The sequence below is a fragment of the Pseudophryne corroboree genome, chromosome 1, assembly GCF_028390025.1.
Source record: "Pseudophryne corroboree isolate aPseCor3 chromosome 1, aPseCor3.hap2, whole genome shotgun sequence".
NCBI lineage: Eukaryota > Metazoa > Chordata > Amphibia > Anura > Myobatrachidae > Pseudophryne > Pseudophryne corroboree.
The window spans coordinates 117,340,108-117,363,580 of NC_086444.1; the positions used below are offsets into that span (position 1 = coordinate 117,340,108).

At 47.0% G+C, this 23,473-nt stretch overlaps 9 non-coding genes across 9 annotated transcripts; all 9 read right to left on the reverse strand.

The window, feature by feature from the left end:
* Nucleotides 1-1,217: 1,217 nt before the first annotated feature.
* On the reverse strand, nt 1,218-1,381 carry LOC134959316 (U1 spliceosomal RNA). The gene has a single exon (XR_010187370.1). It is a non-coding gene; the product is annotated as a U1 spliceosomal RNA (small nuclear RNA).
* Nucleotides 1,382-2,618: 1,237 nt separating this feature from the next.
* Nucleotides 2,619-2,782, reverse strand: LOC134958685 (U1 spliceosomal RNA). Its single transcript, XR_010187093.1, has one exon. It is a non-coding gene; the product is annotated as a U1 spliceosomal RNA (small nuclear RNA).
* A 1,240-nt stretch (nt 2,783-4,022) lies between these two features.
* LOC134958155 (U1 spliceosomal RNA) lies at nt 4,023-4,186 on the reverse strand. Its single transcript, XR_010186894.1, has one exon. It is a non-coding gene; the product is annotated as a U1 spliceosomal RNA (small nuclear RNA).
* Nucleotides 4,187-5,422: 1,236 nt separating this feature from the next.
* Nucleotides 5,423-5,586, reverse strand: LOC134958204 (U1 spliceosomal RNA). Its single transcript, XR_010186910.1, has one exon. It is a non-coding gene; the product is annotated as a U1 spliceosomal RNA (small nuclear RNA).
* A 1,236-nt stretch (nt 5,587-6,822) lies between these two features.
* On the reverse strand, nt 6,823-6,986 carry LOC134959072 (U1 spliceosomal RNA). Its single transcript, XR_010187166.1, has one exon. It is a non-coding gene; the product is annotated as a U1 spliceosomal RNA (small nuclear RNA).
* Nucleotides 6,987-9,917: 2,931 nt separating this feature from the next.
* Nucleotides 9,918-10,081, reverse strand: LOC134958608 (U1 spliceosomal RNA). The gene has a single exon (XR_010187077.1). It is a non-coding gene; the product is annotated as a U1 spliceosomal RNA (small nuclear RNA).
* Nucleotides 10,082-18,477: 8,396 nt separating this feature from the next.
* Nucleotides 18,478-18,641, reverse strand: LOC134959017 (U1 spliceosomal RNA). Its single transcript, XR_010187157.1, has one exon. It is a non-coding gene; the product is annotated as a U1 spliceosomal RNA (small nuclear RNA).
* A 1,235-nt stretch (nt 18,642-19,876) lies between these two features.
* Nucleotides 19,877-20,040, reverse strand: LOC134958770 (U1 spliceosomal RNA). The gene has a single exon (XR_010187111.1). It is a non-coding gene; the product is annotated as a U1 spliceosomal RNA (small nuclear RNA).
* Nucleotides 20,041-21,276: 1,236 nt separating this feature from the next.
* On the reverse strand, nt 21,277-21,440 carry LOC134958619 (U1 spliceosomal RNA). Its single transcript, XR_010187079.1, has one exon. It is a non-coding gene; the product is annotated as a U1 spliceosomal RNA (small nuclear RNA).
* Nucleotides 21,441-23,473: the final 2,033 nt, after the last annotated feature.

Here is a 23,473-nt window from a genome sequence, read left to right on the forward strand (position 1 = left end):
ATTCATGTCGGGATATGAACTGCCGGTACTATATGTGCCTATATTATCTTTCTGTCTGTATTTCATCATTGTCGGTATTACATGTTGTCGGCATATTGACATTGTCGGTATTATAAACTGTCGGTAATTAGTCATGCCGGTATAAAGTAGTACTTCATACATGTCGGTATTACAACACATTCGGTATATAACTTGTCAGTATTTGCACTGTCTGTATAGCGTTTTTGTCTGCATTTTATAAATCGAGATATGAACTCATTCAGTATCTTGGTGACTGCTTTTCAAACGGTGGTAATTCGTACTGATCCCCAACGTCCTATGTCTCAATGGGTTCTTAAATTAGAAACCAAAATACAAAAGGCAGCTTGAGATTTAACCCCCTTTCTGCTGAGGGGTTTTCTCATCCTTGCACCGAGACCATTTTCCGACGTTAGTGCTCGTCCAAACGTCGTCGTCATGGATTTCTTTTAATTTATTTTTTCTTTCTTATCCCCCTGCAGCACTCACACAAATTATACCTTGGATTTTTGTTTGTTTTTTTTCTTTCAAAAGACTTTGTAGTCTGAAAAAAGCCATTAGTCTTTTTATTGATTTGAACACGTCAAAAGTTGTTTCACCCAAATGGCCCAAAAAGCGTATTTCTCAAGCAAGTGAACCAAAAGCAAATGTGATTTTTTTCTTTTGTCCCCCGTCTTATAAGCACCATAGACAAATACTTTGTGTTTTGCCACCAATCCACCTGCCCAAAATCTGCACGCAAACCAAAAATGCTCTCTTTCTTCTAGTTTTCGCTGCCTCAATTTAAACGCTTACTATGTGTAGGAAGACTACGGCAGCCCAGCGAGGCCTACCATTTCACAAAGTAGACAAGCTACTGCATGAAATGAGGGAGCAAAGTTTTTTTTCTCTCTCCCCCTCATATCTGACACAATCTGGGGGCCTACTTTACAAAGCAAGTGAAACCGTGTGGGTCCTGCAGCGCCCTGTATTGGTTGTATATGCGAAGCACAGTACAAGGCCGGAAAAAGCAAGGAAGCATGCAGCCAGCGCACAGGAGAAGAGATGAGAAGAGAGCGCTGAGTGAAAGATAGAAGCGCACCTTAACGGGCACAGGGGTCCAGTGGAGGGAGGGTTGAAATTAAGAAAAGGATGGAAACAGCAAAGGAAGAGACAGCACCAGCAGCACACAAAAAGATCTGATTTTTACCAGAGATGATCAGGGGAAAGCACGAACACAGTCCCCCACTACCACAAATTCTGCAGTTGAGTTTCCCGCATTTGGGGAAATCGCAGGGGTCAGCACACCCGGAGTGCAATAGATGAGCCTCGCCCTGGGAGTACCACCTTCGTGATCATGGTATCTCCCCTGCCAGGTAAGTATGAGTTGGACTAGGGCTCAGGAGGGCCCCTGCTTGGGCACACCCCCGTCAAGTGAAGGAGGTTGACTGGAGCCATGACAAGTGAACTCTCGGCAGGGGACGGGAAAAGACAACTGCAGGGAGGCTGCATCTCTTCACGTTGACATGGGAAGGCGGAAGGGTGACTGTTCCTGAAGCACCCCCAAACTATGCGCACAACTAGTGCAAATCCTTCCCAGGGCACACTGCAGCAGATGAATTTGCATACCGTCATGTCATAAAAGCAGTCGGGCACAGTTACAGTAGCTGCAACCCTCATTTCCATATGAAAAGCAACAGGCAGTGCACCGTCCTATGTCTCAATGGGTTCTTAAATTGGAAAATAAAATATAAAAGGCAGCTTGAGATTTAACCCCCTCGCTGCTGAGGGTTTTCTCATCCTCGCACCGAGACCATTTTCCGACGTTAGCGCTCGTCCGAACGTCGTCGTCACGGATTTCTTTTTATTTATTTTTTCTTTCTTTCTTATCCCCCCTGCGGCACTCACACAAATTATACCTTGGTTTTTGTTTGTTTGTTTTTTTCTTTCAAAAGACTTTGTAGTCTCAAAAAAGCCATTAGTCTTTTTACTGATTTGAACACGTCAAAAGTTGTTTCACCCAAATGGCCCAAAAAGCGTATTTCTCAAGCAAGTGAACCAAAAGCAAATGTGATTTTTTTTCTTTTGTCCCCCGTCTTATAAGCACCATAGACAAATACTTTGTGTTTTGCCACCAATCCACCTGCCCAAAATCTGCACGCAAACCAAAAATGCTCTCTTTCTTCTAGTTTTCGCCGCCTCAATTTAAACGCTTACTATGTGTAGGAAGACTACGGCAGCCCAGCGAGGCCTACCATTTTACAAAGTAGACAAGCTACTGCATGAAATGAGGGAGCAAAGTTTTTTTTGTCTCTCCCCCTCATATCTGACACAATCTGGGGGCCTACTTTACAAATCAAGTGAAACCGTGTGGGTCCTGCAGCGCCCTGTATTGGTTGTATATGCGAAGCACAGTACAAGGCCGGAAAAAGCAAGGAAGCATGCAGCCAGCGCACAGGAGAAGAGATGAGAAGAGAGCGCTGAGTGAAAGATAGAAGCGCACCTTAACGGGCACAGGGGTCCAGTGGAGGGAGGATTGAAATGAAGAAAAGGATGGAAACAGCAAAGGAAGAGACAGCACCAGCAGCACACAAAAAGATCTGACTTTTACCAGAGATGATCAGGGAATAGCGCGAACGCAGTCCCCCACTACCACAAATTATGCAGTCGAGTTTCCCGCATTTGGGGAAATCGCAGGAGTCAGCACACCCAGAGTGCAATGGATGAGCCTCGCCCTAGGAGAACCACCTTCGTGATCATGGTATCTCCCCTGCCAGGTAAGTATGAGTTGGACTAGGGCTCAGGAGGGCCCCTGCTTGGGCACACCCCCGTCAAGTGAAGGAGGTTGACCGGAGCCATGACAAGTGAACTCTCGGCAGGGGACGGGAAAAGAAAACTGCAGGGAGGCTGCATCTCTTCACGTTGACATGGGAAGGCGGAAGGGTGACTGTTCCTGAAGCACCCCCAAACTATGCGCACAACTAGTGCAAATCCTTCCCAGGGCACACTGCAGCAGATGAATTTGCATACCGTCATGTCATAAAAGCAGTCGGGCACAGTTACAGTAGCTGCAACCCTCATCTCCATATGAAAAGCAACAGGCAGTGCACCGTCCTATGTCTCAATGGGTTCTTAAATTGGAAAATAAAATATAAAAGGCAGCTTGAGATTTAACCCCCTCGCAGCTGAGGGTTTTCTCATCCTCGCACCGAGACCATTTTCCGACGTCAGCGCTCGTCCGACTCCGAACGTCGTCGTCACGGATTTCTTTTTTTTTCTTTTTTCTTTCTTTCTTATCCCCCCTGCGGCACTCACACAAATTATACCTTGATTTTTGTTTTTTGTTTTTTCTTTCAAAAGACTTTGTAGTCTCAAAAAAGCCATTAGTCTTTTTACTGATTTGAACACGTCAAAAGTTGTTTCACCCAAATGGCCCAAAAAGCGTATTTCTCAAGCAAGTGAACCAAAAGCAAATGTGATTTTTTTCTTTTGTCCCCCGTCTTATAAGCACCATAGACAAATACTTTGTGTTTTGCCACCAATCCACCTGCCCAAAATCTGCACGCAAACCAAAAATGCTCTCTTTCTTCTAGTTTTCGCCGCCTCAATTTAAACGCTTACTATGTGTAGGAAGACTACGGCAGCCCAGCGAGGCCTACCATTTTACAAAGTAGACAAGCTACTGCATGAAATGAGGGAGCAAAGTTTTTTTTCTCTCTCCCCCTCATATCTGACACAATCTGGGGGCCTACTTTACAAAGCAAGTGAAACCGTGTGGGTCCTGCAGCGCCCTGTATTGGTTGTATATGCGAAGCACAGTACAAGGCCGGAAAAAGCAAGGAAGCATGCAGCCAGCGCACAGGAGAAGAGATGAGAAGAGAGCGCTGTGTGAAAGATAGAAGCGCACCTTAACGGGCACAGGGGTCCAGTGGAGGGAGGGTTGAAATGAAGAAAAGGATGGAAACAGCAAAGGAAGAGACAGCACCAGCAGCACACAAAAAGATCTGACTTTTACCAGAGATGATCAGGGGATAGCGCGAACGCAGTCCCCCACTACCACAAATTATGCAGTCGAGTTTCCCGCATTTGGGGAAATCGCAGGGGTCAGCACACCCGGAGTGCAATGGATGAGCCTCACCCTGGGAGAACCACCTTCGTGATCATGGAATCTCCCCTGCCAGGTAAGTATGAGTTGGACTAGGGCTCAGGAGGGCCCCTGCTTGGGCACACCCCCGTCAAGTGAAGGAGGTTGACCGGAGCCATGACAAGTGAACTCTCGGCAGGGGACGGGAAAAGAAAACTGCAGGGAGGCTGCATCTCTTCACGTTGACATGGGAAGGCGGAAGGGTGACTGTTCCTGAAGCACCCCCAAACTATGCGCACAACTAGTGCAAATCCTTCCCAGGGCACACTGCAGCAGATGAATTTGCATACCGTCATGTCATAAAAGCAGTCGGGCACAGTTACAGTAGCTGCAACCCTCATCTCCATATGAAAAGCAACAGGCAGTGCACCGTCCTATGTCTCAATGGGTTCTTAAATTGGAAAATAAAATATAAAAGGCAGCTTGAGATTTAACCCCCTCGCTGCTGAGGGTTTTCTCATCCTCGCACCGAGACCATTTTCCCACGTTAGCGCTCGTCCGAACGTCGTCGTCACGGATTTCTTTTTATTTATTTTTTCTTTCTTTCTTATCCCCCCTGCGGCACTCACACAAATTATACCTTGGTTTTTGTTTGGTTTTTTTTTCTTTCAAAAGACTTTGTAGTCTCAAAAAAGCCATTAGTCTTTTTACTGATTTGAACACGTCAAAAGTTGTTTCACCCAAATGGCCCAAAAAGCGTATTTCTCAAGCAAGTGAACCAAAAGCAAATGTGATTTTTTTTCTTTTGTCCCCCGTCTTATAAGCACCATAGACAAATACTTTGTGTTTTGCCACCAATCCACCTGCCCAAAATCTGCACGCAAACCAAAAATGCTCTCTTTCTTCTAGTTTTCGCCGCCTCAATTTAAACGCTTACTATGTGTAGGAAGACTACGGCAGCCCAGCGAGGCCTACCATTTTACAAAGTAGACAAGCTACTGCATGAAATGAGGGAGCAAAGTTTTTTTTCTCTCTCCCCCTCATATCTGACACAATCTGGGGGCCTACTTTACAAAGCAAGTGAAACCGTGTGGGTCCTGCAGCGCCCTGTATTGGTTGTATATGCGAAGCACAATACAAGGCCGGAAAAAGCAAGGAAGCATGCAGCCAGCGCACAGGAGAAGAGATGAGAAGAGAGCGCTGAGTGAAAGATAGAAGCGCACCTTAACGGGCACAGGGGTCCAGTGGAGGGAGGGTTGAAATGAAGAAAAGGATGGAAACAGCAAAGGAAGAGACAGCACCAGCAGCACACAAAAAGATCTGACTTTTACCAGAGATGATCAGGGGATAGCGCGAACGCAGTCCCCCACTACCACAAATTATGCAGTCGAGTTTCCCGCATTTGGGGAAATCGCAGGGGTCAGCACACCCGGAGTGCAATGGATGAGCCTCACCCTGGGAGAACCACCTTCGTAATCATGGTATCTCCCCTGCCAGGTAAGTATGAGTTAGACTAGGGCTCAGGAGGGCCCCTGCTTGGGCACACCCCCGTCAAGTTAAGGAGGTTGACCGGAGCCATGACAAGTGAACTCTCGGCAGGGGACGGGAAAAGAAAACTGCAGGGAGGCTGCATCTCTTCACGTTGACATGGGAAGGCGGAAGGGTGACTGTTCCTGAAGCACCCCCAAACTATGCGCACAACTAGTGCAAATCCTTCCCAGGGCACACTGCAGCAGATGAATTTGCATACCGTCATGTCATAAAAGCAGTCGGGCACAGTTACAGTAGCTGCAACCCTCATCTCCATATGAAAAGCAACAGGCAGTGCACCGTCCTATGTCTCAATGGGTTCTTAAATTGGAAAATAAAATATAAAAGGCAGCTTGAGATTTAACCCCCTCGCTGCTGAGGGTTTTCTCATCCTCGCACCGAGACCATTTTCCCACGTTAGCGCTCGTCCGAACGTCGTCGTCACGGATTTCTTTTTATTTATTTTTTCTTTCTTTCTTATCCCCCCTGCGGCACTCACACAAATTATACCTTGGTTTTTGTTTGTTTGTTTTTTCTTTCAAAAGACTTTGTAGTCTCAAAAAAGCCATTAGTCTTTTTACTGATTTGAACACGTCAAAAGTTGTTTCACCCAAATGGCCCAAAAAGCGTATTTCTCAAGCAAGTGAACCAAAAGCAAATGTGATTTTTTTTCTTTTGTCCCCCGTCTTATAAGCACCATAGACAAATACTTTGTGTTTTGCCACCAATCCACCTGCCCAAAATCTGCACGCAAACCAAAAATGCTCTCTTTCTTCTAGTTTTCGCCGCCTCAATTTAAACGCTTACTATGTGTAGGAAGACTACGGCAGCCCAGCGAGGCCTACCATTTTACAAAGTAGACAAGCTACTGCATGAAATGAGGGAGCAAAGTTTTTTTTCTCTCTCCCCCTCATATCTGACACAATCTGGGGGCCTACTTTACAAAGCAAGTGAAACCGTGTGGGTCCTGCAGCGCCCTGTATTGGTTGTATATGCGAAGCACAGTACAAGGCCGGAAAAAGCAAGGAAGCATGCAGCCAGCGCACAGGAGAAGAGATGAGAAGAGAGCGCTGAGTGAAAGATAGAAGCGCACCTTAACGGGCACAGGGGTCCAGTGGAGGGAGGGTTGAAATGAAGAAAAGGATGGAAACAGCAAAGGAAGAGACAGCACCAGCAGCACACAAAAAGATCTGACTTTTACCAGAGATGATCAGGGGATAGCGCGAACGCAGTCCCCCACTACCACAAATTATGCAGTCGAGTTTCCGGCATTTGGGGAAATCGCAGGGGTCAGCACACCCGGAGTGCAATGGATGAGCCTCACCCTGGGAGAACCACCTTCGTAATCATGGTATCTCCCCTGCCAGGTAAGTATGAGTTGGGCTAGGGCTAGGGATGGACATCGATGGTCGATGTTTCCGAACCATCGATGTTTTCGTTTCGATGGTAGTGTTTTTAGCATTTAATGATGCCCTCTCGATGTTTTTCACCATCTAATGATAGTCATTCGATGGTCTTCCGATGGTGGCTTGTTTTTTTCTAATTCCAAATAGCTATGCCTCCCCTTGCTGCTGTGTCTATCAGGGAAACTTCCTAAGTCCGTTGGAGGCTGTCTATTTCAGACATGAGCCTGCTCAGCCAGTCCCCTCACCCCCTCCCCTCTCTAGGCTGCTGCTAGGCAACAGGACCCACTGCAAGCTCTGATTGGCTCTCACTGACTCAGAGAGCCAATCAGATCCCAGACCTTACCCTGCAGCAGCAGAAGCCACAGACACACGGAGCTCAGGAGGATTCAGAGGAGACAGAGTGACATCACTGATATTTATATCACTCCAGCTATACACCACCACTGATCAGGGGGAATAATTTAGGAGGGCTATGGACAAAGTCCTTGCTTGAGTATGTTTTGGACTGTGGGAAAAACCAAGAGAAAACACAAAAAACATGGAAAGAACATACAAACTCCACACCATAATCATCGGAATTGGTCCCATGTGAGACAGCAAGGCAAACCGTGCACTGAGCAAGTTGCCATCCACATTATTGTAAGAAATTCCCAGCCGGTACGCCGTACCGCCGGGTTGTCCACAATACTGCATTCCGCTGGCTTTGTTCTGTTTGAGGGGAGGAGAGCGCAGCGCAGCGCCTCCTCTGCCCCTCAATTCTCTTGGATGCCCAGTCTCACTCTCCATCGGCGGCGGCGCGGTCAATCTGAATAAGGCACCGGTTTACTAGCCAATCAGAGCTCATGGACCGGCAGCTGCAGCTCCTGATTGGCTGCCGGTCCGCGAGCTCTGATTGGCTAACGAACCGGCGCATCATTTCAGATTGACCCCGCCGCCGTTGGAGAGTGAGACCGGGCATCAAAGAGAATTGAGGGGCAAGAGAGACGCTATGCTGCGCTCTCCGCCCCTCACATAGAAGAAACAGAGCCAGCGGTAAGGGGTGGGGGGCAATGAGCGCACAGTGGGACAATGTATATCTGCCACAGGGGGGCATTGTATATCTGGCACTGTGGGGGCAATGTATATCTGGCACTGTGGGGACATTGTATATCTGGCACAGTGGGGGCAATGTATCTCTGGCACTGTGGGGGCATTGTATATCTGACACAGTGGGGGCATTGTATATCTGGCACTGTGGGGGCAATGTATATCTGGCACTGTGGGGGCATTGTATATCTGGCACTGTGGGGGCATTGCATATCTGGCATAGTGGGGGCAATGTATCTCTGGCACTGTGGGGGCATTGTATATCTGGCATAGTGGGGGCATTGTATATTTGGCACAGTGGGGGCAATGTTACTTCATCATTGGGCATTGTGTGTGTATATTATATATGTATATTATACACACAATGTTCAGTGATAAAGTAATATGTTGCTCAGAGTCTGGCCCTGCCCCCGATCCCAATTCCCACATTGCAAACGAAAATGCAGGCTTTTGCGCATGAACTAGTCATATAAATAGTTTTCACCATCGAATACTTTTGATGTGATGGTTAGTAACCATTGCATCGAAAGTTTCAATGGTGGAGCATTGCCATCATATGATGGTTTGCTTTCGATGTCCATCCCTAGCTAGGGCTCAGGAGGGCCCCTGCTTGGGCACACCCCCGTCAAGTGAAGGAGGTTGACCGGAGCCATGACAAGTGAACTCTCGGCAGGGGACGGGAAAAGAAAACTGCAGGGAGGCTGCATCTCTTCACGTTGACATGGGAAGGCGGAAGGGTGACTGTTCCTGAAGCACCCCCAAACTATGCGCACAACTAGTGCAAATCCTTCCCAGGGCACACTGCAGCAGATGAATTTGCATACCGTCATGTCATAAAAGCAGTCGGGCACAGTTACAGTAGCTGCAACCCTCATCTCCATATGAAAAGCAACAGGCAGTGCACCGTCCTATGTCTCAATGGGTTCTTAAATTGGAAAATAAAATATAAAAGGCAGCTTGAGATTTAACCCCCTCGCTGCTGAGGGTTTTCTCATCCTCGCACCGAGACCATTTTCCGACGTCAGCGCTCGTCCGAACGTCGTCGTCACGGATTTCTTTTTATTTATTTTTTCTTTCTTTCTTATCCCCCCTGCGGCACTCACACAAATTATACCTTGGTTTTTGTTTGTTTTTTTTTTCTTTCAAAAGACTTTGTAGTCTCAAAAAAGCCATTAGTCTTTTTACTGATTTGAACACGTCAAAAGTTGTTTCACCCAAATGGCCCAAAAAGCGTATTTCTCAAGCAAGTGAACCAAAAGCAAATGTGATTTTTTTCTTTTGTCCCCCGTCTTATAAGCACCATAGACAAATACTTTGTGTTTTGCCACCAATCCACCTGCCCAAAATCTGCACGCAAACCAAAAATGCTCTCTTTCTTCTAGTTTTCGCCGCCTCAATTTAAACGCTTACTATGTGTAGGAAGACTACGGCAGCCCAGCGAGGCCTACCATTTTACAAAGTAGACAAGCTACTGCATGAAATGAGGGAGCAAAGTTTTTTTTCTCTCTCCCCCTCATATCTGACACAATCTGGGGGCCTACTTTACAAAGCAAGTGAAACCGTGTGGGTCCTGCAGCGCCCTGTATTGGTTGTATATGCGAAGCACAGTACAAGGCCGGAAAAAGCAAGGAAGCATGCAGCCAGCGCACAGGAGAAGAGATGAGAAGAGAGCGCTGAGTGAAAGATAGAAGCGCACCTTAACGGGCACAGGGGTCCAGTGGAGGGAGGGTTGAAATGAAGAAAAGGATGGAAACAGCAAAGGAAGAGACAGCACCAGCAGCACACAAAAAGATCTGACTTTTACCAGAGATGATCAGGGGATAGCGCGAACGCAGTCCCCCACTACCACAAATTATGCAGTCAAGTTTCCCGCATTTGGGGAAATCGCAGGGGTCAGCACACCCGGAATGCAATGGATGAGCCTCGCCCTGGGAGAACCACCTTCGTGATCATGGTATCTCCCCTGCCAGGTAAGTATGAGTTGGACTAGGGCTCAGGAGGGCCCCTGCTTGGGCACACCCCCGTCAAGTGAAGGAGGTTGACCGGAGCCATGACAAGTGAACTCTCGGCAGGGGACGGGAAAAGAAAACTGCAGGGAGGCTGCATCTCTTCACGTTGACATGGGAAGGCGGAAGGGTGACTGTTCCTGAAGCACCCCCAAACTATGCGCACAACTAGTGCAAATCCTTCCCAGGGCACACTGCAGCAGATGAATTTGCATACCGTCATGTCATAAAAGCAGTCGGGCACAGTTACAGTAGCTGCAACCCTCATCTCCATATGAAAAGCAACAGGCAGTGCACCGTCCTATGTCTCAATGGGTTCTTAAATTGGAAAATAAAATATAAAAGGCAGCTTGAGATTTAACCCCCTCGCTGCTGAGGGTTTTCTCATCCTCGCACCGAGACCATTTTCCCACGTTAGCGCTCGTCCGAACGTCGTCGTCACGGATTTCTTTTTATTTATTTTTTCTTTCTTTCTTATCCCCCCTGCGGCACTCACACAAATTATACCTTGGTTTTTGTTTGTTTGTTTTTTCTTTCAAAAGACTTTGTAGTCTCAAAAAAGCCATTAGTCTTTTTACTGATTTGAACACGTCAAAAGTTGTTTCACCCAAATGGCCCAAAAAGCGTATTTCTCAAGCAAGTGAACCAAAAGCAAATGTGATTTTTTTTCTTTTGTCCCCCGTCTTATAAGCACCATAGACAAATACTTTGTGTTTTGCCACCAATCCACCTGCCCAAAATCTGCACGCAAACCAAAAATGCTCTCTTTCTTCTAGTTTTCGCCGCCTCAATTTAAACGCTTACTATGTGTAGGAAGACTACGGCAGCCCAGCGAGGCCTACCATTTTACAAAGTAGACAAGCTACTGCATGAAATGAGGGAGCAAAGTTTTTTTTCTCTCTCCCCCTCATATCTGACACAATCTGGGGGCCTACTTTACAAAGCAAGTGAAACCGTGTGGGTCCTGCAGCGCCCTGTATTGGTTGTATATTAGAGATGAGCGGGTTCGGTTTCTCTGAATCCGAACCCGCCCGAACTTCATGTTTTTTTTCACGGGTCCGAGCGACTCGGATCTTCCCGCCTTGCTCGGTTAACCCGAGCGCGCCCGAACGTCATCATGACGCTGTCGGACTCTCGCGAGGCTCGGATTCTATCGCGAGACTCGGATTCTATATAAGGAGCCGCGCGTCGCCGCCATTTTCACACGTGCATTGAGATTGATAGGGAGAGGACGTGGCTGGCGTCCTCTCCATTTAGATTAGGGTTGAGAGAGAGAGAGAGAGATTGACCTGAGGCTGTGATACTGTAGAAGAGAGTGCAGAGTTTAGTGACTGACGACCACAGTGACCACCAGACAGTGCAGTTGTTTGTTTTATTTAATATATCCGTTCTCTGCCTGAAAAAAACGATACACACAGTGACTCAGTCACATACCATATCTGTGTGCACTGCTCAGCCCAGTGTGCTGCATCAATGTATATATATATCTGACTGTGCTCAGCTCACACAGCTTATAATTGTGGGGGAGACTGGGGAGCACTGCAGTGCCAGTTATAGGTTATAGCAGGAGCCAGGAGTACATAAAATTATATTAAAATTAAACAGTGCACACTTTTGCTGCAGGAGTGCCACTGCCAGTGTGACTAGTGACCAGTGACCTGACCACCAGTATATATAATATTAGTAGTATACTATCTCTTTATCAACCAGTCTATATTAGCAGCAGACACAGTACAGTGCGGTAGTTCACGGCTGTGGCTACCTCTGTGTCGGCACTCGGCAGCCCGTCCATAATTGTATATACCACCTAACCGTGTTTTTTTTTCTTTCTTTATAGTCATACTAGTTACGAGTATACTATCTCTTTATCAACCAGTCTATATTAGCAGCAGACACAGTACAGTGCGGTAGTTCACGGCTGTGGCTACCTCTGTGTCGGCACTCGGCAGCCCGTCCATAATTGTATATACCACCTAACCGTGGTTTTTTTTTCTTTCTTTATACATACATACTAGTTACGAGTATACTATCTCTTTATCAACCAGTCTATATTAGCAGCAGACACAGTACAGTGCGGTAGTTCACGGCTGTGGCTACCTCTGTGTCGGCACTCGGCAGCCCGTCCATAATTGTATATACCACCTAACCGTGGTTTTTTTTTCTTTCTTTATACATACATACTAGTTACGAGTATACTATCTCTTTATCAACCAGTCTATATATTAGCAGCAGACACAGTACAGTGCGGTAGTTCACGGCTGTGGCTACCTCTGTGTCGGCACTCGGCAGCCCGTCCATAATTGTATATACCACCTAACCGTGGTTTTTTTTTCTTTCTTTATACATACATACTAGTTACGAGTATACTATCTCTTTATCAACCAGTCTATATATTAGCAGCAGACACAGTACAGTGCGGTAGTTCACGGCTGTGGCTACCTCTGTGTCGGCACTCGGCAGCCCGTCCATAATTGTATATACCACCTAACCGTGGTTTTTTTTTCTTTCTTTATACATACATACTAGTTACGAGTATACTATCTCTTTATCAACCAGTCTATATTAGCAGCAGACACAGTACAGTGCGGTAGTTCACGGCTGTGGCTACCTCTGTGTCGGCACTCGGCAGCCCGTCCATAATTGTATATACCACCTAACCGTGGTTTTTTTTTCTTTCTTTATACATACATACTAGTTACGAGTATACTATCTCTTTATCAACCAGTCTATATATTAGCAGCAGACACAGTACAGTGCGGTAGTTCACGGCTGTGGCTACCTCTGTGTCGGCACTCGGCAGCCCGTCCATAATTGTATATACCACCTAACCGTGGTTTTTTTTTCTTTCTTTATAGTCATACTAGTTACGAGTATACTATCTCTTTATCAACCAGTCTATATTAGCAGCAGACACAGTACAGTGCGGTAGTTCACGGCTGTGGCTACCTCTGTGTCGGCACTCGGCAGCCCGTCCATAATTGTATATACCACCTAACCGTGGTTTTTTTTTCTTTCTTTATACATACATACTAGTTACGAGTATACTATCTCTTTATCAACCAGTCTATATATTAGCAGCAGACACAGTACAGTGCGGTAGTTCACGGCTGTGGCTACCTCTGTGTCGGCACTCGGCAGCCCGTCCATAATTGTATATACCACCTAACCGTGGGTTTTTTTTCTTTCTTTATACATACATACTAGTTACGAGTATACTATCTCTTTATCAACCAGTCTATATTAGCAGCAGACACAGTACAGTGCGGTAGTTCACGGCTGTGGCTACCTCTGTGTCGGCACTCGGCAGCCCGTCCATAATTGTATATACCACCTAACCGTGGTTTTTTTTTCTTTCTTTATACATACATACTAGTTACGAGTATACTATCTCTTTATCAACCAGTCTATATATTAGCAGCAGACACAGTACAGTGCGGTAGTTCACGGCTGTGGCTACCTCTGTGTCGGCACTCGGCAGCCCGTCCATAATTGTATATACCACCTAACCGTGGTTTTTTTTTCTTTCTTTATACATACATACTAGTTACGAGTATACTATCTCTTTATCAACCAGTCTATATATTAGCAGCAGACACAGTACAGTGCGGTAGTTCACGGCTGTGGCTACCTCTGTGTCGGCACTCGGCAGCCCGTCCATAATTGTATATACCACCTAACCGTGGTTTTTTTTTCTTTCTTTATACATACATACTAGTTACGAGTATACTATCTCTTTATCAACCAGTCTATATATTAGCAGCAGACACAGTACAGTGCGGTAGTTCACGGCTGTGGCTACCTCTGTGTCGGCACTCGGCAGCCCGTCCATAATTGTATACTAGTATCCAATCCATCCATCTCCATTGTTTACCTGAGGTGCCTTTTAGTTGTGCCTATTAAAATATGGAGAACAAAAATGTTGAGGTTCCAAAATTAGGGAAAGATCAAGATCCACTTCCACCTCGTGCTGAAGCTGCTGCCACTAGTCATGGCCGAGACGATGAAATGCCAGCAACGTCGTCTGCCAAGGCCGATGCCCAATGTCATAGTACAGAGCATGTCAAATCCAAAACACCAAATATCAGTAAAAAAAGGACTCCAAAACCTAAAATAAAATTGTCGGAGGAGAAGCGTAAACTTGCCAATATGCCATTTACCACACGGAGTGGCAAGGAACGGCTGAGGCCCTGGCCTATGTTCATGGCTAGTGGTTCAGCTTCACATGAGGATGGAAGCACTCAGCCTCTCGCTAGAAAAATGAAAAGACTAAAGCTGGCAAAAGCAGTAGCACCGCAAAGAACTGTGCGTTCTTCGAAATCCCAAATCCACAAGGAGAGTCCGACTCCAATTGTGTCGGTTGCGATGCCTGACCTTCCCAACACTGGACGTGAAGAGCATGCGCCTTCCACCATTTGCACGCCCCCTGCAAGTGATGGAAGGAGCACCCGCAGTCCAGTTCCTGATAGTCAGATTGAAGATGTCAGTGTTGAAGTACACCAGGATGAGGAGGATATGGGTGTTGCTGGCGCTGGGGAGGAAATTGACCAGGAGGATTCTGATGGTGAGGTGGTTTGTTTAAGTCAGGCACCCGGGGAGACACCTGTTGTCCGTGGTAGGAATATGGCCGTTGACATGCCTGGTGAAAATACCAAAAAAATCAGCTCTTCGGTGTGGAAGTATTTCACCAGAAATGCGGACAACAGGTGTCAAGCCGTGTGTTCCCTTTGTCAAGCTGTAATAAGTAGGGGTAAGGACGTTAACCACCTCGGAACATCCTCCCTTATACGTCACCTGCAGCGCATTCATAATAAGTCAGTGACAAGTTCAAAAACTTTGGGTGACAGCGGAAGCAGTCCACTGACCAGTAAATCCCTTCCTCTTGTAACCAAGCTCACGCAAACCACCCCACCAACTCCCTCAGTGTCAATTTCCTCCTTCCCCAGGAATGCCAATAGTCCTGCAGGCAATGTCACTGGCAATTATGACGAGTCCTCTCCTGCCTGGGATTCCTCCGATGCATCCTTGCGTGTAACGCCTACTGCTGCTGGCGCTGCTGTTGTTGCTGCTGGGAGTCGATGGTCATCCCAGAGGGGAAGTCGTAAGCCCACTTGTACTACTTCCAGTAAGCAATTGACTGTTCAACAGTCCTTTGCGAGGAAGATGAAATATCACAGCAGTCATCCTGCTGCAAAGCGGATAACTGAGGCCTTGACAACTATGTTGGTGTTAGACGTGCGTCCGGTATCCGCCGTTAGTTCACAGGGAACTAGACAATTTATTGAGGCAGTGTGCCCCCGTTACCAAATACCATCTAGGTTCCACTTCTCTAGGCAGGCGATACCGAGAATGTACACGGACGTCAGAAAAAGACTCACCAGTGTCCTAAAAAATGCAGTTGTACCCAATGTCCACTTAACCACGGACATGAGGACAAGTGGAGCAGGGCAGGGTCAGGACTATATGACTGTGACAGCCCACTGGGTAGATGTATGGACTCCCGCCGCAAGAACAGCAGCGGCGGCACCAGTAGCAGCATCTCGCAAACGCCAACTCTTTCCTAGGCAGGCTACGCTTTGTATCACCGCTTTCCAGAATACGCACACAGCTGAAAACCTCTTACGGCAACTGAGGAAGATCATCGCGGAATGGCTTACCCCAATTGGACTCTCCTGTGGATTTGTGGCATCGGACAACGCCAGCAATATTGTGTGTGCATTAAATATGGGCAAATTCCAGCACGTCCCATGTTTTGCACATACCTTGAATTTGGTGGTGCAGAATTTTTAAAAAAACGACAGGGGCGTGCAAGAGATGCTGTCGGTGGCCAGAAGAATTGCGGGACACTTTCGGCGTACAGGCACCACGTACAGAAGACTGGAGCACCACCAAAAACTACTGAACCTGCCCTGCCATCATCTGAAGCAAGAAGTGGTAACGAGGTGGAATTCAACCCTCTATATGCTTCAGAGGTTGGAGGAGCAGCAAAAGGCCATTCAAGCCTATACAATTGAGCACGATATAGTAGGTGGAATGCACCTGTCTCAAGCGCAGTGGAGAATGATTTCAACGTTGTGCAAGGTTCTGATGCCCTTTGAACTTGCCACACGTGAAGTCAGTTCAGACACTGCCAGCCTGAGTCAGGTCATTCCCCTCATCAGGCTTTTGCAGAAGAAGCTGGAGACATTGAAGGAGGAGCTAACACGGAGCGATTCCGCTAGGCATGTGGGACTTGTGGATGGAGCCCTTAATTCGCTTAACAAGGATTCACGGGTGGTCAATCTGTTGAAATCAGAGCACTACATTTTGGCCACCGTGCTCGATCCTAGATTTAAAGCCTACCTTGGATCTCTCTTTCCGGCAGACACAAGTCTGCTGGGGTTGAAAGACCTGCTGGTGACAAAATTGTCAAGTCAAGCGGAACGCGACCTGTCAACATCTCCTCCTTCACATTCTCCCGCAACTGGGGGTGCGAGGAAAAGGCTCAGAATTCCGAGCCCACCCGCTGGCGGTGATGCAGGGCAGTCTGGAGCGACTGCTGATGCTGACATCTGGTCCGGACTGAAGGACCTGACAACGATTACGGACATGTCGTCTACTGTCACTGCATATGATTCTCTCAACATTGATAGAATGGTGGAGGATTATATGAGTGACCGCATCCAAGTAGGCACGTCACACAGTCCGTACTTATACTGGCAGGAAAAAGAGGCAATTTGGAGGCCCTTGCACAAACTGGCTTTATTCTACCTAAGTTGCCCTCCCACAAGTGTGTACTCCGAAAGAGTGTTTAGTGCCGCCGCTCACCTTGTCAGCAATCGGCGTACGAGGTTACATCCAGAAAATGTGGAGAAGATGATGTTCATTAAAATGAATTATAATCAATTCCTCCGCGGAGACATTGACCAGCAGCAATTGCCTCCACAAAGTACACAGGGAGCTGAGATGGTGGATTCCAGTGGGGACGAATTGATAATCTGTGAGGAGGGGGATGTACACGGTGATATATCGGAGGGTGATGATGAGGTGGACATCTTGCCTCTGTAGAGCCAGTTTGTGCAAGGAGAGATTAATTGCTTCTTTTTTGGGGGGGGTCCAAACCAACCCGTCATATCAGTCACAGTCGTGTGGCAGACCCTGTCACTGAAATGATGGGTTGGTTAAAGTGTGCATGTCCTGTTTTGTTTATACAACATAAGGGTGGGTGGGAGGGCCCAAGGACAATTCCATCTTGCACCTCTTTTTTCTTTTCTTTTTCTTTGCGTCATGTGCTGTTTGGGGAGGGTTTTTTGGAAGGGACATCCTGCGTGACACTGCAGTGCCACTCCTAGATGGGCCCGGTGTTTGTGTCGGCCACTAGGGTCGCTTATCTTACTCACACAGCTACCTCATTGCGCCTCTTTTTTTCTTTGCGTCATGTGCTGTTTGGGGAGGGTTTTTTGGAAGGGACATCCTGTGTGACACTGCAGTGACACTCCTAGATGGGCCCGGTGTTTGTGTCGGCCACTAGGGTCGCTTATCTTACTCACACAGCTACCTCATTGCGCCTCTTTTTTTCTTTGCGTCATGTGCTGTTTGGGGAGGTTTTTTTGGAAGGGACATCCTGCGTGACACTGCAGTGCCACTCCTAGATGGGCCCGGTGTTTGTGTCGGCCACTAGGGTCGCTAATCTTACTCACACAGCTACCTCATTGCGCCTCTTTTTTTCTTTGCGTCATGTGCTGTTTGGGGAGGGTTTTTTGGAAGGGACATCCTGCGTGACACTGCAGTGCCACTCCTAGATGGGCCCGGTGTTTGTGTCGGCCACTAGGGTCGCTTATCTTACTCACACAGCGACCTCGGTGCAAATTTTAGGACTAAAAATAATATTGTGAGGTGTGAGGTATTCAGAATAGACTGAAAATGAGTGGAAATTATGGTTTTTGAGGTTAATAATACTTTGGGATCAAAATGACCGCCAAATTCTATGATTTAAGCTGTTTTTTAGGTTTTTTGGAAAAAAACACCCGAATCCAAAACACACCCGAATCCGACAAAAAAAATTCGGTGAGGTTTTGCCAAAACGCGGTCGAACCCAAAACACGGCCGCGGAACCGAACCCAAAACCAAAACACAAAACCCGAAAAATTTCCGGCGCTCATCTCTATTGTATATGCGAAGCACAGTACAAGGCCGGAAAAAGCAAGGAAGCATGCAGCCAGCACACAGGAGAAGAGATGAGAAGAGAGCGCTGAGTGAAAGATAGAAGCGCACCTTAACGGGCACAGGGGTCCAGTGGAGGGAGAGTTGAAATGAAGAAAAGGATGGAAACAGCAAAGGAAGAGACAGCACCAGCAGCACACAAAAAGATCTGACTTTTACCAGAGATGATCAGGGGAAAGCGCGAACGCAGTCCCCCACTACCACAAATTATGCAGTCGAGTTTCCCGCATTTGGGGAAAACGCAGGGGTCAGCACACCCGGAGTGCAATGGATGAGCCTCGCCCTGGGAGAACCACTTTCGTGATCATGGAATCTCCCCTGCCAGGTAAGTATGAGTTGGACTAGGGCTCAGGAGGGCCCCTGCTTGGGCACACCCCCGTCAAGTGAAGGAGGTTGACCGGAGCCATGACAAGTGAACTCTCGGCAGGGGACGGGAAAAGAAAACTGCAGGGAGGCTGCATCTCTTCACGTTGACATGGGAAGGCGGAAGGGTGACTGTTCCTGAAGCACCCCCAAACTATGCGCACAACTAGTGCAAATCCTTCCCAGGGCACACTGCAGCAGATGAATTTGCATACCGTCATGTCATAAAAGCAGTCGGGCACAGTTACAGTAGCTGCAACCCTCATCTCCATATGAAAAGCAACAGGCAGTGCACCGTCCTATGTCTCAATGGGTTCTTAAATTGGAAAATAAAATATAAAAGGCAGCTTGAGATTTAACCCCCTCGCTGCTGAGGGTTTTCTCATCCTCGCACCGAGACCATTTTCCGACGTCAGCGCTCGTCCGAACGTCGTCGTCACGGATTTCTTTTTATTTATTTTTTCTTTCTTTCTTATCCCCCCTGCGGCACTCACACAAATTATACCTTGGTTTTTGTTTGTTTTTTTTTTTCTTTCAAAAGACTTTGTAGTCTCAAAAAAGCCATTAGTCTTTTTACTGATTTGAACACGTCAAAAGTTGTTTCACCCAAATGGCCCAAAAAGCGTATTTCTCAAGCAAGTGAACCAAAAGCAAATGTGATTTTTTTCTTTTGTCCCCGTCTTATAAGCACCATAGACAAATACTTTGTGTTTTGCCACCAATCCACCTGCCCAAAATCTGCACGCAAACCAAAAATGCTCTCTTTCTTCTAGTTTTCGCCGCCTCAATTTAAACGCTTACTATGTGTAGGAAGACTACGGCAGCCCAGCGAGGCCTACCATTTTACAAAGTAGACAAGCTACTGCATGAAATGAGGGAGCAAAGTTTTTTTTGTCTCTCCCCCTCATATCTGACACAATCTGGGGGCCTACTTTACAAAGCAAGTGAAACCGTGTGGGGTCTGTAGCGCCCTGTATTGGTTGTATATGCGAAGCACAGTACAAGGCCGGAAAAAGCAAGGAAGCATGCAGCCAGCGCACAGAAGAAGAGATGAGAAGAGAGCGCTGAGTGAAAGATAGAAGCGCACCTTAACGGGCACAGGGGTCCAGTGGAGGGAGGGTTGAAATGAAGAAAAGGATGGAAACAGCAAAGGAAGAGACAGCACCAGCAGCACACAAAAAGATCTGACTTTTACCAGAGATGATCAGGGGAAAGCGCGAACGCAGTCCCCCACTACCACAAATTATGCAGTCGAGTTTCCCGCATTTGAGGAAATCGCAGGGGTCAGCACACCCGGAGTGCAATGGATGAGCCTCGCTCTGGGAGAACCACCTTCGTGATCATGGTATCTCCCCTGCCAGGTAAGTATGAGTTGGACTAGGGCTCAGGAGGGCCCCTGCTTGGGCACACCCCCGTCAAGTGAAGGAGGTTGACCGGAGCCATGACAAGTGAACTCTCGGCAGGGGACGGGAAAAGAAAACTGCAGGGAGGCTGCATCTCTTCACGTTGACATGGGAAGGCGGAAGGGTGACTGTTCCTGAAGCACCCCCAAACTATGCGCACAACTAGTGCAAATCCTTCCCAGGGCACACTGCAGCAGATGAATTTGCATACCGTCATGTCATAAAAGCAGTCGGGCACAGTTACAGTAGCTGCAACCCTCATCTCCATATGAAAAGCAACAGGCAGTGCACCGTCCTATGTCTCAATGGGTTCTTAAATTGGAAAATAAAATATAAAAGGCAGCTTGAGATTTAACCCCCTCGCTGCTGAGGGTTTTCTCATCCTCGCACCGAGACCATTTTCCCACGTTAGCGCTCGTCCGAACGTCGTCGTCACGGATTTCTTTTTATTTATTTTTTCTTTCTTTCTTATCCCCCCTGCGGCACTCACACAAATTATACCTTGGTTTTTGTTTGTTTGTTTTTTCTTTCAAAAGACTTTGTAGTCTCAAAAAAGCCATTAGTCTTTTTACTGATTTGAACACGTCAAAAGTTGTTTCACCCAAATGGCCCAAAAAGCGTATTTCTCAAGCAAGTGAACCAAAAGCAAATGTGATTTTTTTTCTTTTGTCCCCCTTCTTATAAGCACCATAGACAAATACTTTGTGTTTTGCCACCAATCCACCTGCCCAAAATCTGCACGCAAACCAAAAATGCTCTCTTTCTTCTAGTTTTCGCCGCCTCAATTTAAACGCTTACTATGTGTAGGAAGACTACGGCAGCCCAGCGAGGCCTACCATTTTACAAAGTAGACAAGCTACTGCATGAAATGAGGGAGCAAAGTTTTTTTTCTCTCTCCCCCTCATATCTGACACAATCTGGGGGCCTACTTTACAAAGCAAGTGAAACCGTGTGGGTCCTGCAGTGCCCTGTATTGGTTGTATATGCGAAGCACAGTACAAGGCCGGAAAAAGCAAGGAAGCATGCAGCCAGCGCACAGGAGAAGAGATGAGAAGAGAGCGCTGAGTGAAAGATAGAAGCGCACCTTAACGGGCACAGGGGTCCAGTGGAGGGAGGGTTGAAATGAAGAAAAGGATAGAAACAGCAAAGGAAGAGACAGCACCAGCAGCACACAAAAAGATCTGACTTTTACCAGAGATGATCAGGGGAAAGCGCGAACGCAGTCCCCCACTACCACAAATTATGCAGTCGAGTTTCCCGCATTTGAGGAAATCGCAGGGGTCAGCACACCCGGAGTGCAATGGATGAGCCTCGCCCTCGGAGAACCACCTTCGTGATCATGGTATCTCCCCTGCCAGGTAAGTATGAGTTGGACTAGGGCTCAGGAGGGCCCCTGCTTGGGCACACCCCCGTCAAGTGAAGGAGGTTGACCGGAGCCATGACAAGTGAACTCTCGGCAGGGGACGGGAAAAGAAAACTGCAGGGAGGCTGCATCTCTTCACGTTGACATGGGAAGGCGGAAGGGTGACTGTTCCTGAAGCACCCCCAAACTATGCGCACAACTAGTGCAAATCCTTCCCAGGGCACACTGCAGCAGATGAATTTGCATACCGTCATGTCATAAAAGCAGTCGGGCACAGTTACAGTAGCTGCAACCCTCATCTCCATATGAAAAGCAACAGGCAGTGCACCGTCCTATGTCTCAATGGGTTCTTAAATTGGAAAATAAAATATAAAAGGCAGCTTGAGATTTAACCCCCTCGCTGCTGAGGGTTTTCTCATCCTCGCACCGAGACCATTTTCCGACGTTAGCGCTCGTCCGAACGTCGTCGTCACGGATTTCTTTTTATTTATTTTTTCTTTCTTTCTTATCCCCCCTGCGGCACTCACACAAATTATACCTTGGTTTTTGTTTGTTTGTTTTTTCTTTCAAAAGACTTTGTAGTCTCAAAAAAGCCATTAGTCTTTTTACTGATTTGAACACGTCAAAAGTTGTTTCACCCAAATGGCCCAAAAAGCGTATTTCTCAAGCAAGTGAACCAAAAGCAAATGTGATTTTTTTTCTTTTGTCCCCCGTCTTATAAGCACCATAGACAAATACTTTGTGTTTTGCCACCAATCCACCTGCCCAAAATCTGCACGCAAACCAAAAATGCTCTCTTTCTTCTAGTTTTCGCCGCCTCAATTTAAACGCTTACTATGTGTAGGAAGACTACGGCAGCCCAGCGAGGCCTACCATTTTACAAAGTAGACAAGCTACTGCATGAAATGAGGGAGCAAAGTTTTTTTTGTCTCTCCCCCTCATATCTGACACAATCTGGGGGCCTACTTTACAAAGCAAGTGAAACCGTGTGGGTCCTGCAGCGCCCTGTATTGGTTGTATATGCGAAGCACAGTACAAGGCCGGAAAAAGCAAGGAAGCATGCAGCCAGCGCACAGGAGAAGAGATGAGAAGAGAGCGCTGAGTGAAAGATAGAAGCGCACCTTAACGGGCACAGGGGTCCAGTGGAGGGAGGGTTGAAATGAAGAAAAGGATGGAAACAGCAAAGGAAGAGACAGCACCAGCAGCACACAAAAAGATCTGACTTTTACCAGAGATGATCGGGGGAAAGCGCTGAAGGGTTAAAGGGTCTATGTTCTTCTCTTGCTGTATTGCTACAAAGACAAGAATGTCTCGATGTTTTCTATTGTGGTTATGACCTTGCAAAGTTATCCCACACTGATACTATGCCTTAGCTTCGACACGTACTCCTGTCCGTGTACGGAAGCCCCTATATGGACATAGAGCTCATGATGTCCTCATGCTGTATTATATCCTGCATGTAATGTCGTATGCTACTTCTATTTATCCAATCATATGCTTGCACATATTGTATACACCCATGTTTCTTATCTATATAGTACGCTGTAATTTTTACAATAAACAGAGTGATTCTTAACTACAGCTGCGTGCTTACTCTTTGTGTTAAGAGTTACTCTCACGGGTACCTAAGGGGTCATCAAATCGAGGTGGTTCAGAGATATAATCCTTACAGTCTGGGGGCTCAGTCCGGAATCCAGCTGATCGTCCCCTGATCGGTAGGATAGAGAATTTTGTTGTCTGTCTTGTCCGCTAAGGGATTGCGACCATCTACTGGATCTGAACTCACTCCGTGTTCCGGGAACACGTGACAAGGTAATATTTAAGTCCGGGACTTAATGTTACGTAGTTTTATGTAAAGGATTTTTTTTAAGGCGTCATAAACAGGTATCAGGGATACCATAGAAGGACCAGGGGTCCACGTATTTAAGGCGTCATAAAACAGGTATCAGGGATACCATAGAAGGACCAGGGGTCCATATAATCTTTAAAGGCACAGGTATCCGGGATACCATAGATGGACCAGGGGTCCAAATAAC